Genomic DNA, 15,055 nt, shown 5'->3' on the forward strand with positions numbered 1-15,055 from the left:
AGGGGCGGGGGAGCAAACGGCAGGGAGGGGCGGGGGGGGGGCAAAGGGCAGGGAGGGGCGGGGGGGCAAAGGGCAGGGAGGGGCGGGGGGGGCAAAGGGCAGGGAGGGGCGGGGGGGCAAAGGGCAGGGAGGGGTGGGGGGGCAAAGGGCAGGGAGGGGCGGGGGGCAAAGGGCAGGGAGGGGCGGGGGGGCAAAGGGCAGGGAGGGGCGGGGGGGGCAAAGAGAAGGCAGGGGCGGGGGGGCAAAGGGCAGGGAGGGGCGGGGGGGCAAAGGGCAGGCAGGGGCGGGGGGGCAAAGGGCAGGGGGGGCAAAGGGCAGGGAGGGGCGGGGGGGCAAAGGGCAGGGGAAGGAGGGGAGGGCAAAGGGCAGGGGGAGTAGGGAGGGCAAAGGGCAGGGGGCAAAGAGCATGTGGCTAGGGGGGGCAGGGGGCAAAGGGCAGGGGGAGGGGGGAGGGCAGGGGGAGGGAGGGCAAAGGGCAGGGGGCAAAGGGCATGTGGGTAGGGGGGCAGGGGGCAAAGGGCAGGGGGGGCAGGGGGCAAAGGGCTGGGGGGGCAGGGGGCAAAGGGCTGGGGGGGCAGGGGGCAAAGGCCAGGGGGAGGGAGGGCAGGGGGCAAAGGGCAGGGGGAGGGAGGGCAGGGGGCAAAGGTCAGGGGGAGGGGGGGCAGTGGGCAAAGGGCAGGGGGGCAGGGGGGGCAGTGGGCAAACGGCAGGGGCGGCAGGGGGCAAAGGGCTGGGGGGGCAGGGGGCAAAGGGCTGGGGGAGGGCAGGGGGCAAAGGCCAGGGGGCAAAGGGCAGGGGGAGGGAGGGCAGGGGGCAAAGGGCAGGGGGAGGGAGGGCAGTGGGCAATGCAAAGGGGAAGGGAGGGCAAGGGGCAGGGTTGTAGGGAGTGTAGGGGGGGTAGGGAGGGTAGGGGGGGGGCAAAGGGCAGGGGGAGTCAGGGACGCGGTAAATAACCCATTCCCCTGCGTGTACTCACCTTGTACACGGCTGCGCTCCTCTTCCTCCGGGTCACGGCCGCCCTCCTCCTCAACCTCGGGCTCCTCCGCGGCGAGGCTGACACGCTCCGGTGAGGAGGTGCTGTGCCTCTCGCGGGGAGAAGCGGAGACAGCCGGAGGAGCGCCCTCAGGGACGGGGAGCGGCCTGTGTGAGGGGAGAGCCGCAGAGAGCGTGCTGAGTGTGTGTGTGGGGGGGGGGGTGAGCGGGGGGGTGAGCGAGGGGGGGGGTGAGCGGGTGAGGGAGAGTGCCGGGTGAGGGAGTGGCCTATGGGTGGCCGCGCTCCTCTTCCTCCGGGTCACAGCCGCCCTCCTCCTCCACCTCGGGCTCTTCCGCGGCGAGGCTGACACGCTCCGGTGAGGAGGTGCTGTGCCTCTCGCGGGGAGAGGCGGAGACAGCCGGAGGAGCGCCCTCGGGGACGGGGAGCGGCCTGTGTGAGGGGAGAGCCGCAGAGAGCGTGCTGAGTGTGTGTGTGTGGGGGGGTTGAGCGGGGGGTGAGTGGGTGAGGGAGAGCGCCGTGTGAGGGAGTGGCCTATGGGTGGTGAGAGCCGTGGGGAGCGCTCTCGGGGATGGTCAGTTGGTGGAGCGGTCTATGTGAGGGGAGAGCCGCAGAGAGCGAGGGGTGGTGGTGTGTGTGTGTGTTTTGGGCCGTCACTCCGCCTCAGGCCAATGAGAGGTGTGCGGGGGCGGGCGGCCCAAGGGACCAATGAGATTTCCCCTAGGGACACAGGCCATGCAGACAAACATACAGTGCTTTCACAAATATATAGTAGATACCCTGTACATTTATGTAACTGTACTTGTAACCATGTATTATTTGTTTTACTCTGTGCCCAGGACATACTTGAAAACGAGAGGTAACTCTCAATGTATTACTTCCTGGTAAAATACTTTATAAATAAATAAATAAATATGGTAATGAAGCTGCATTAATGTACATTTAAATATGGTGTGCGGGAGCAGGGGGTCCCCTCAGCTGAACCGCATTGATTTCTGCCTCAGACCCCCTGCTTCCCGAGTTACAGGGCCATGTATGGGGCATCGGAAGCCAGTGTCGCCGCCATCTTTATAGCGTCTAAGACGCGACGTGGACGCTATAAAGATGGCGGCGACACTGGCACCGATGCCCCAAACTGGGGCCTGTAACTCGGGAAGCAGGGGGTCTCTGAGCCAGAAATCAATGCGGTTCAGCTCAGGAGACCCCCTGCTCCCGCACACTATTAATAAAAATACATTAAAGCAGCTTCATTACCTTAGCGGCTATCTGCTAAGACAATGAAGGGGTTAAGGCACAATAGCATGTTTATTGGGGACAATTGCCCCCAATAAACATAGCAATATACAACACACATCCCCCCCGCCCCTAACACATACAATACAGTAATGGGCAAAATTACTATTATCCACATATGGATAATAATGCATTTGCCCATTTAAAATACATTAATTACAATAAATACAGTAAATACATATTACACTTACCTTTACCAGGCACCCACGATGAAGGCCGTCTTCATCCTCATCTTCATCCTCCGGTGCTGCAAAACCTACAAAACAATCAAAATAGCCAATGTAATGTCCCCTAACCCCTTAATCACCTTAGCGGTCATAAACCGCTATAGTCATTAAGGGGTTAACCCACCCTGCCCCCATTCATTTGTACAGTGGGTTATATATATATATATATATATATATATATATATAATTGAAAATCTTGTTTGTGAGTGTCTGTAGACCATTTGATTGGTCCATCGGTCCGCCCGCCCTCCCGCAGCTCTCATTGGCCCACCCCGTGTGTCCCGCCCCCCCACAGCTCTCATTGGCCGGTGCGCTCTAACCCATAGGACCCCGGCAACATTGCTGCTGCTGCCTGAGGTGACAAAATGCTCCATGGTGCTCTTGCTGCAACTGCTTGGGGGAGGCTTAACTGAGACGTGTGAGTATTCCCCCCCCCATCTCTGTTTTGACCCCCCCCCCAGCTCCGTTTTTGACCCCCCCAGCTCCGTTTTTGACCCCCCCCAGCTCCGTTTTTGAACCCACCCAGCTCCGTTTTTGACCCCACCCAGCTCCGTTTTTGACCCCACTCAGCTCTGTTTTTGACCCCACCCAGCTCCGTTTTTGACCCCCCCCAGCTCCGTTTTTGATCCCCCCAGCTCCGTTTTTGACCCCCCCCAGCTCCGTTTTTGACCCCCCCAGCTCCGTTTTTGACCCCACCCAGCTCTGTTTTTTACCCCACCCAGCTCCGTTTTTTACCCCACCCAGCTCCGTTTTTGACCCCCCCAGCTCCGTTTTTGACCCCCCCAGCTCCGTTTTTGACCCCCCCCAGCTCCGTTTTTGACCCTACCCAGCTCCATTTTTGACCCCCCCAGCTCCGTTTTTGACCCCACCCAGCTCCATTTTTGACCCCCCAGCTCTGTTTTTGCCCCCCCCGACACACACAGTGACACACACATACAGTGACACACACACATACAGTGACACACACATGACAGACAGACACACACACACACATGACAGACACACACACACACACACACACACACACACACACACACACACACACACACACACACACACACACACACACACACACACACGACAGACACACACACGACAGACACACACAGACACACACACACACACACACATGACAGACACACACACACACATGACAGACACACACACACACATCACACACACACACACACACACACACACACACACGACAGACACACACAGACACACACACATGACAGACACAGACACATGACAGACACAGACACATGACAGAGACAGACACACACACACATGACAGAGACAGACACACACACATGACAGAGACAGACACACACACATGACAGAGTCAGACACACACACATGACAGACACACACAGACACACACACATGATAGACACACACATGACAGACACACACACACATGACAGAGACAGACACACACACATGACAGAGTCAGACACTGTGACAGGGTAAATAAAAGCCACCAGTTATATGCCTGGAAAACCTATGTCTAGTCTGCAGTGCAGTACTGACTAGGTTAACTTCAGCTGGGAACCTCAGGACAATTAATTGGATCCCAGCTGCCTAATCAAGGTGTGTTAAAACCCAGGCTGTAGACACATGGAGCCTGGCTGTTGAGGAGAGAGGAGTAAGCTGCTGAAGAGATTTCCTGATACAAGGTCTGATTAGTAAAGTAGATGAATTGTGAACTGTCTGTCCCCTGCATAGAAAAGGGTAACTGCCTGATTTATACACTGTCTGCTAAAGAGAAACTGTTTTTGTTTGTCTGCTGAAGAAAAGCCATTTTCTTTTGTTGCTGATGAAAAGCTATTTTTGTTTTGTGTGCTGTATAGCTTTTAAGGCTAAATAAATAAGCCTTGTCAAGAAACCCGAGTGTGTAGTTGCATGTACCCTGCAACATATGGTGTCAAGAAGTGAGATTTTGAAAGGCCCCTGCAGTTAAAGGGCCATACATACACACAAGAATAAAAAAAATAGAAGATTTTTTTAAAGAGTTTTTGTGCGAGCAGACCAAACAGCAGGGACAGTTAATGCAGGAGCAGGCCCGGCTGCAAGCAGAGAGAGATGAAAGACTTTTGCAGCAGCAAACTCAGCTCCTAACCCAGCAGCAGGCAGCACTGGAGGAGCGAATGGCCAAGCTGCTGACCCAATTCCAGGGGTCTGCCAGTCCAGAACTTGCAAGCAGACCCCCGATACTCCTGAGGAAAATGGCTCCGAACGAGGATCCAGAGGCTTTTTTACTGACTTTTGAAAGAGTTGCCGAAGCTCAGGGCTGGGCTACAGATCGCTGGGCAACTGCTTTGGCCCCGCTCCTCATAGGAGAAGCCCAGGCCACATATCAGGGTCTCCCAGCAGATCAGGCAATGGACTACCGCCAAGTAAAAGCCGCCATACTGGATCGCTTAGGTCTGACCCCAGAGACATACCGGCAGCAGTTCCGGAACATGAAGTACACCACTAAGATGAGACCCCGGGTCCTCGCTCAGCGATTATTGGACTTGTGTACACGCTGGATACAACCCGAGGAGTGCACTAAGGAGGCAATTCTGGAGCAGGTGGTTTTGGAACAATTTCTACAAATAATACCCCCTTCCGCACGCTCGTGGGTAAAACGCCACGCTGCTGAAACCCTAGCTTTGGCGGTCCGACTCGTGGAGAACTTCCTTGGGGCTGAGCAGCAGGCGAGTGTCCTGGACCCGACTCCACCAGCACTTGCGGACGCCCAAAGAGGGAGGTCGGATCAATGGGGAACCTAAGGCCCATCCATACGCAACCGCCAAGTCCAACAGAAGGAGCAGTCGTTCCAGCAAGGACGGAGTCCAAATGCTGGTCCCCGCCGAGACCCTCATCTCCTTACGGATGTTGGCTCATCGCAAAATGAGAGGAACTTCCGAGGACGTCGCCCACAGGACCCACCAGATGCCTGGTCTCCAGTAACCGGTCCAGCAGAGCGCTATCCACAGCCCCCTCCTGCGAGGGAACTGTTGCAGGGTACATGCAACTACACACGTGGGTTTCTTGACAAGGCTTATTTATTTAGCCTTAAAAGATATACAGCACACAAAACAAAAATAGCTTTTCATCAGCAACAAACGAAAATGGCTTTTTCTTCCGCAAACCAAACAAAACAGTTTCTCTTTAGCAGACAGTCTATAAATCAGGCAGTTACCCTTTTCCTATGCAGGGGACAGACAGTTCAATTCAACTACCTTGCTACTCAGACCTTGTTTCAGGAATCTCTTTAGCAATCTCTTTAGCAGCTTACTCCTCACTCCTCAACAGACAGCCTCCATTTGTCTACAGCCTGGGTTTTAACACACCTTGATTAGGCAGCTGGGATCCAACTAATTGTCCTGAGGTTCCCAGCTGAAGTTAACCTAGTCAGTGCTGCACTGCAGACTTCACATAGGTTTCCAGGCATATAACTGGTGGCTTTTGTTTACCCTGTCACAGGAACCCTCTCCATGTTCCGCCTGCGGAGAACAAGGCCACTGGTATGTGTCCACAGATGGATTGCTCATTCAGCAGAACCGTCGCCTCGGCTTTTACTGGGGAAAATTACAAGCCCTGGCTACTTCCAGCCCTGATTGGGGGAAAAACCATCCAGGCCCTTGTAGATTCGGGCTCTGGGAAAACTCTGGTCCTCCAGGAACTGTTACCGCCTAACGTGTGTTCTTTTGACTCCCCATGGAGCATAGAATGTATACACGGCGATGTAAAACGCTATCCGACGGCCAAAATCCGGCTACAGGTAAAAGGGCAGGAGGCTTACCTCAAAGTAGGAGTCGCTCCTTGGCTCCCTGCCCCCGTTGTGCTCGGTCGGGACTGGCCTTTCTTTTCGGACCTAATGGCCACAGTCTTTCACGAGGAGCCTCCTTCTAGGGCTCAGGAGAACCCTGGCAAACTGTTCCCCTTCTCGGCAGACCTTTTTCCCAGTAGACACCGGGTTCAAAAGACTCGGAAGCAAAGACGCTTGAACAAACAGGACTGGTTGCAGAAATCTGGGTTTCAAGGTGACCATTTTAGTAGTCAGAAGTCACAAGTGATGGCTTGGGATGGCCAGAGGGAGTGGGATATGGGCCCTGGAGATTTACCAGACCTGTACCTCCCTGACTTTCGCCAGAAGCAAAGGGAAGACCCAGTCCTTGCTAGACAGTATGACAAGGTGGTGAAAATTGATGAACAGATTTTAGATGCACAGGGGGTGATAGTATTCCCCCATTTTGAGCTATCAAAGGATATCCTATATAGGGTGAATAGGCAGACACAAACAGGGGAGGTCACCAGACAGATATTGGTTCCCAAGGCATTTGTTAAATCTGTGTTCACTCTAGCCCATACTGTCCCTTGGGGTGGTCACCTGGGCAGGGATAAAACATTGGACCGTATTTCATCCAGATTCTATTGGCCAGGGATGCATAGTGATATTGCTAAGCTATGTGCAGCATGTCCGGAGTGCCAGCTAACTAGTCCAAAAGGACAAAAACCAGCCCCTTTGGTTCCTCTACCCTTGGTGTCAGTTCCCTTTGAGAGGATTGGGGTAGACTTGGCAGGACCTCTAGAAACTTCTGCGAAAGGACACAGGTTTATCCTTGTAATAGTTGACTATGCAACAAGGTATCCTGAGGCGTTCCCCCTGAGAACAGCAACGGCGAAGCAAGTAGCCAACAAGTTGTTGGAACTGTTCTCACGGGTTGGACTTCCCCAGGTGATGTTGACAGACCAAGGTACAAATTTCATGGCTAAACTGATGCAGGATGTCTTAAAATTACTAGAGGTCAAGTCTGTTCGGACATCGGTCTACCATCCACAGACTGACAGATTGGTGGAAAGATTTAACCAAACTCTAAAAGGGATGCTGAGGAAATTTGTAGATTCAGAGAAGAGAGCCTGGGATGAACATCTCCCTTTTCTGCTGTTTGCAGTGCGGGAAGTTCCCCAGGCCTCCACGGGATTCTCTCCATTTGAATTGCTCTATAGCCGCCAACCCCGGGGTATCCTAGACCTCCTAAAGGAGTCCTGGGAAGAACAGCAGTCCCCTTCTAAGAATACCCTGCAATATGTACTAGACCTTAGGAAGCGCCTAGATGTGGTCGGCCATTTTGCCAGGAAGAATCTTAGATCAGCCCAGGACAGTCAGGAGAGACATTACAATCAGAATGCTCGCATGAGAGTGTTTCACCCAGGAGATCAGGTGATGTTATTGTTACCCAGTTGCGAGAGTAAACTCCTGGCCAAATGGCAGGGCCCATTCGAAGTACTCCGCCGTACGGGTGATGTGGATTACAAGATCGCTCAACCAGGGTCCAGGAAGGGTAAACAAATTTACCATGTGAACTTGCTGAAACCCTGGAAGATGCAGCGGTCTCTATTCATCCACCCGGTGGAGGAGGAAACGGACTTGGGTCCTCAGCCTCCACGGGAGAACATCGTGAGTGATGATAAAATCCCAATGGGTAAACAGTTGTCCTCTGAACAAAAAGGGGACTTGTTAGCAATAATTACACAATTCCAGGATGTTTTTTCTGACTTACCAGGACAAACTAACTTAATTTCCCGTGCAATCGAGACAGCACCTGGGGTAAAAGTACGTTCCCGTCCTTATAGGTTGCCTGAAAGTCGTAGGGCTCTGGTAGAGAAGGAGGTACAAGAAATGTTACACTTAGGAGTGATTGAGGAATCATGCAGTGAGTGGTGTAATCCACTAATTATGGTCCCTAAACCCGATGGTAAGGTAAGATTTTGTGTGGACCTCCGAAAGGTCAATGCGGTATCCAAGTTTGACGCATATCCGATGCCAAGGGTGGACGAATTAATTGACGCCCTTGGTAACGCGAAATATATATCCACGTTGGACTTGACAAAAGGATACTGGCAAATACCCTTAGAGGAAAAGTCCAAATGCAAAACAGCCTTTGCCACTCCCATGGGTTTATACCAGTTTGTGACAATGCCATTTGGACTGCATGGAGCCCCAGCCACATTTCAGAGACTCATGGATAAGGTACTAAGGCCCCATAGGAATTATGCCGCAGCCTACCTAGATGACATTGTCATTTATAGTAAACACTGGCGGGCCCATCTAAATAGGCTGAAAGCGGTCCTCAAATCTCTAAGAGAGACAGGGCTCACAGCCAACCCTAAGAAATGTGCCCTGGGTAAGGCAGAAACCAAATACTTAGGTTATGCAGTGGGAGGTGGAAAAGTAAGGCCACTAGCCGACAAGGTAGTTGCTCTGAAAGAAGTTCCGACCCCCCAAACAAAAACGCAGCTACGTCTCTCTGCTGGGTTTAGCAGGGTACTACCGGCGGTTCATCCCCAACTATTCGGAAGTGGCAGCCCCTTTAACGGACCTGACAAAAAAGTGTGCCCCTACACAAGTGGTGTAGTCAAGGGATTGTCAGAGAGCCTTTGAGGACATAAAAAGGTGTCTATCAGAGGGTCCCATCCTTAGAAGCCCAGACTTCAACAGCCCTTTTATAGTGCAAACAGATGCATCAGAGATAGGGCTAGGGGCAGTGTTGTCACAACAGTTTGAGTGAGTTGAACATCCTATCCTTTTCCTGAGTAGGAAATTGTTCCCAAGGGAAAAAAACTACTCAGTAATTGAGAAAGAGTGCCTCGCAGTCAAGTGGGCAATCGATGCTTTGAGGCATTACCTGGCAGGAGTCCATTTTACTTTGGTGACGGATGATGCTCCACTGAAGTGGTTAACTAGCATGAAGGATTCCAATGCTAGATTGACCAGGTGGTATATGGCCCTCCAACCCTTCTCATTTGAGATCCAGCATAGGCCGGGAAAAGAGAACGCAAATGCTGACTTCTTTTCTAGAGAAGGGGTGGATGGTCGGGCTTCAGCCGTGCGTAGCCCCAGCCACACACTAACAGGGGAGGAATGTGACAGGATAAATAAAAGCCACCAGTTATATGCCTGGAAAACCTATGTCTAGTCTGCAGTGCAGTACTGACTAGGTTAACTTCAGCTGGGAACCTCAGGACAATTAGTTGGATCCCAGCTGCCTAATCAAGGTGTATTAAAATCCAGGCTGTAGACACATGGAGCCTGGCTGTTGAGGAGAGAGGAGTACAGTAAGCTGCTGAAGAGATTTCCTGATACAAGGTCTGATTAAAAAAGTAGATGAATTGTGAACTGTCTGTCCCCTGCATAGAAAAGGGTAACTGCCTGATTTATACACTGTCTGCTAAAGAGAAACTGTTTTTGTTTGTCTGCTGAAGAAAAGCCATTTTTCTTTTGTTGCTGATGAAAAGCTATTTTTGTTTTGTGTGCTGTATATCTTTTAAGGCTAAATAAATAAGCCTTGTCAAGAAACCCGCGTGTGTAGTTGCATGTACCCTGCAAGAGACACACACACATGACAGACACACACATGACAGACAGACACACACATGACAGACAGACACACACATGACAGACACACACATGACAGACACACACAGACACAGTGACACCCCACCCTTCCCCCTCCCCCCTTCTTGCCGCCCCTGCTTTCCCTCCCCCCACCGCTGCCTTCCCTCCCCCCACCACTGCCTTCCCTCCTCCCACCGCTGCCTTCCTCCCCCCCCGCCCCTGCCTTCCCCCCCGCCCCTGCCTTCCCCCCCTCCTGCCCCTGCCTTTCTCCCCCCACCCCTGCCTTTCTCCCCACCCTGCCTTTCTCCCCCCGCCTCTGCCTTTCTCCCCCCCTGCCCCTGCCTTTCTCCCCCGCCCCTGCCTTTCTCCCCCCTCGCTGCCCCCTCTCACCCACCCGCCACACTCAACACACACCTGCCCCCTCTCACCCACCCGCCACACTCAACACACACCTGCCGCCTCTCACCCACCCGCCACACTCAACACACACCTGCCGCCTCTCACCCACCCGCCACACTCAACACACACCTGCCACCTCTCACCCACCCGCCACACTCAACACACACCTGCCGCCTCTATGCACCGACATCACTGACCAGCTGCCGCACCCACTCACTACTCACCCGGCGCCTCCCGCCTCACACCCACCCGCCGCACTCACACCCCTACACACGGACATTACTGACCAGCCGCCGCCCGCACTCACCAGACACCCGCCACCTCACACCCGCTCACACCCTAGCGGTAGCCCCACCCAAAGCCATCACTCACTACCCACCCGCCACCCGTACTGAAGACCCACCCGCCGCCTCACACCCGCTCACACCCTAGCGGGACACACACCTCACATTTTTACATCACTTATGTCACCAAAATATACATTGTACTGTGGTGTGTTTACAATAAACCATTTTTAAACAACATCGTATTAGATTTTCTTCCATGTTTCTTTTCAACATCATTATACAACCTTAACACCAAATAGTCAACCTATTGTTCCCCTATTTATAACTAATACTGCCTATTACGGATTTACATCCCTGGCAACGCCGGGTATATCAGCTAGTATATATATATATATATATATATATATATATATATATACATATACACACAGTCAAATAGAACAGTTGGCACTCCTTAGGTGCTGATAGGCTGTAGGTGCTTGCCCCATATGGATAATATAGACATACGTTACCGTTCCAAGGTCTGGTAAAGCAAGAGACAGCACTCAATTGTAGAAAACTTCACAAAGTGTATTGGTGAAAATAGTAGTACATCAAGAAACCCAACGTTTCGGTCCTCCAAAATGGGACCTTCCTCAGGGGGATAGAGGAAGGTCCCATTTTGGAGGACCGAAACGTTGGGTTTCTTGATGTACCACTATTTTCACCAATACACTTTGTGAAGTTTTCTACAATTGAGTGCTGTCTCTTGCTTTACCAGACCTTGGAACGGTAACGTATGTCTATATATACACATATATATATATAACACCAATATACAAATGGAAGTGAACTGGGGAGCTCCCTTTACACAATGCTTGAAACTGAACAGAAGAATAAGGTCAAAAATAAATATACATATACCACACTTCAAATGCTCAGTGTCTGCTGCTCAACCCCTGGAAAGGATCTTCCCACGATCCTCAAGAAAACATAGGTAGAAAGAGAAGCAGAGGTCCCAAAATGGGGCCGTCTAGTCCATAATGGCTCCGTGTCTCCAGGGGGTACTTAATGTGCCTTCCTTTCCTTCCCCCCACCACGAGGTTTGGTGGATTTGCGCGCGAATCAACAAGGGGAGGGGCTAATGGGGCGGGCTATTTAAACCCTGCGCTTGCAGGAACTGATCACTGATTCTGTTTTTTCTTTCTCCCTGCAGGTACCTGTGTGCGTGTGTCTCCCCCGATCGACCGCAGCATGAATCCGGAAGGGAGCAGGAGCACGAGGCCGACCAACAGCCAGCCCGGTGGCATCCAGTCTCGGCACAGCCGCATCCAGCCTCCTGATCGCCGGACATCCCGCCCGGCGGCCCCACGGAGGCAGTGGCCTGAAGAGGAGGAACAGCAGCAGCAGCCGCAGCCCTCTCCCAGCCGGGGAAGGAAGCGGGCAGCCAGGCAGGCCAGCCCCGCCCCCCCAGCCTCACTCCCAGCCCTCTCCCGGCCGGAGAAGGAAGCGGGCAGCCAGGCAGGCTGGCTCTGCCCCCCAGCCTCACTCCCAGCCCTCTCCCAGCCCCTCTCTCAGCCAGAGAGGGAGACAAACAGCCCGGCAGGCTGGCTCCGCCCCCCAGCCTCGCTCCGGTGCCTGCTCCCAGCAGTGCAGGGAAGGGAGGGCTGCTCTACCCCCCCTCATGGGTGAGCACATTCCCCATCACCCTGCCGCTCCGGTCCCCACTCCCCCTGCTGTCATGACCCCCCCCCTCCCTGCAAAAACGACCCCTCTCCCCCCCAGCTTCCAACCACCCTCTCCCTGCAGCTTTGAGCCATTCCCCCACTGCTGGTCTGCCCCCCCTACTGCTGCACAGCACATCCCACCAACTGCCGCTCATACCACCACCCCCCCCTGCTGACCAGACCACCCCCCCCCCATGGCCGGGCCGAGCCAACCCACCGCCGCTGCAGAGTTACCCGCCGCGTTCATGGCGCCTTCCCCCACGCGCCCTACCCCCACGCGCCCAACCCCCACGCGCCCTACCCCCACGCGCCTTACGCCCACGCATCCCAAGCCCCCCCGTACGCACCAGCACATTACGCGCACTATGCCCCTGCGCCATATGCACCTGCCCCCTACGCGCCATACACACCGGCGCGGCACCCGCACACCATGCCCCCGCGCCTTATGCAATACAGGGAAAAGGGAGACCAAAAAGCGCACCAGCACCTGCGCCTGGCGCGCCGGCACCAGCCTTGGATCCAGCAACGGCAGTCCGACTGCCCCTGGCTGCGGGGTGCCCCCCAGTGTCCCGGGCCCCTCCCCCGGTGGATGCGCCGGCGCCAATGGCACTGGGAAGCGTCGCCGATCCGGGGAGCAGCAACAGGAGCCGTGCAGCGGCCAAAAGACCCAGGACCGGTCACCCAGGTGCACAAGCCGCAGGATCAGGTGAGCATGAAAATGCAGCATTGGAAAGTAATGAGGATGATGTTGATGTTAGTGATGGGGGGGTCGGTTAGGTCAGGTTTGGACTGTGAGTCCCAGGGGTCAGACAGCGAGGATAGTGAGAGCGCAAGAGCGAGCAGCGAGTCAGACGCAAGCAGCGGCGCAGACAGCGACGAGACCCCAGGGGTAAAACGCATAAGGAAACAGGTAGAAGCATTGAGCAAGGCGGTAAAGCTGAGTAGGACAGATAGGGGAAAACGCAAAGCGCGCAAAGACAAAGGGGCGGCTTCCACCCACAGCGGGGAGGATTCGTTTGCAGTCGAAACTAGCTCCCTGTACACACACCTGCCCAGAAGAACACAGAGAGACATAGGTAACAGGAAGTATGTGGATATGTTTAAGCTGTCTGTAAAGGGGCGAGCAGAGAGGAAACGCGCGCGAGAGGCGGGCGAGAAAGGGCAGGTAGTGAGGAGTAATGCGAACTGGATTATGGGTTTTATTGTGTTCGGGGACTGTTTCCTTTCAAAACATCCCAAGGAATTGCATAATGTGATGAAATACATGAGTGTGATACAGAACATACATGACGAACACGGGGGGTCAGCGTGGCGGAATTATGACGAGCAGTTCAGGCATGGTTGGCAGGGGGATACACGGTTGAGTTTGGGGAAGATGGACATGGAATTGTGGATGAAGTTAGTGGGATTGGGGAAGCAGGGGGGCGATGCCCCCTTTTCCAAGGGTCCAGGCGATCGGCCCGGGAGTGATTCAACAAGCAGGGGCAATAAAAGGGAGTGTTGGGCGTTTAATGATTAACACTGCAAGCTGGGGGCGGGTTGCAAGTTTAGACATGTGTGTAGCCGGTGCGGGGGTGGCCACCCCGTCAAGAAGTGCTTCAAAGGCCCTGGGCAACTGAAGCCAGGGGAGAGGGAAGGCCCCAACACCAGTCAGCCTTAGCGGTTTGGGCCGTTGGCTAAAGGGGTACCCCGACCGGGAGAAGGTGGGTTTTTCTTGGAGGAGGGTTTAGAAGGGGTTTTTTCACATACCAGTGGGTGGGTGAGTTAAAGGAGATAAAATTGGGATTAATGGTGGGCCCATTCGCATCACCCCCCTCTCCCCCTATTGCTCAGTTAATTATTTCCCCGGGTGCAATAAAATAAAATAAAATTATATTCAGGCTAATACAACACCTGTCATACCCAAGGGGGGTATGAGGCCATAGACCCAAGCTACACCAGATACAATACCAATCATTCGACACTGCCATAAGGGATAATTAAGACATAGGGGGAGGGAGCATTATTGGTAAAATTGACATAGAAGCAGTCTTTTCGGCTGTTACTGTTGGCCCCCAGCAGCTTCAGATTCACAATCAAATGCTTAATAGGGGTACATTAGGGCCCGGCAGTAATTAAATAATCTTCTAACATGTTTTCTGTCTTCACAGCGGGGGGCCCTCGATATTTTATTAATAACATGCGTAGGCCTTTGCAAGCGATCAGCAGTCAGGGTTTAGGGTCACAGCTTGGGGTGTGGGGTAAGTCCCCAGTAAGTGGCCTTATTGGGTCCTCCGGTGGCGGAACTGTCAGGCCAGTCATCGTAGGGACACCGTGAATACCCGAAATGGGGCTCCATCCGATGCGGATGGGCCGCCAGGTAACGGTCCCCCTGAAAAGATTGTGCGGGCTGGAGGCGCCGACACAGGCGGTCAGGCGCTGTACCCCTGGCACCAATCTTAGGCAGCTGGGCTCTATCCTATGCGGGTAGGCCCAGGCGGCTCTGATAAGGGGGACTTAGGGGCCGTGGAGAGTGTCTCTCGCGGCAGAGAGTGTCTCTCCGAGTGAATGGTAAATATGGGCTGTGGAGAGTGTCTCTTGCGGCGGAGATTGTCTCATCTGGTGGACGGTAGATTAGGGTGGGCGGAAGAGGGCTCCCCCCGCCGGAAGATACTGAGAATAGGGATGACAAAGGACTAAGATTATGGCTGACAGTTATTTTCAGGTATTGTTAAAACAATAAAGCTGTGACCATTTTTACTTCCACAAAACTGTGTCGTCTC

Source organism: Ascaphus truei, chromosome 5, assembly GCF_040206685.1.
Source record: "Ascaphus truei isolate aAscTru1 chromosome 5, aAscTru1.hap1, whole genome shotgun sequence".
Lineage (NCBI taxonomy): Eukaryota > Metazoa > Chordata > Amphibia > Anura > Ascaphidae > Ascaphus > Ascaphus truei.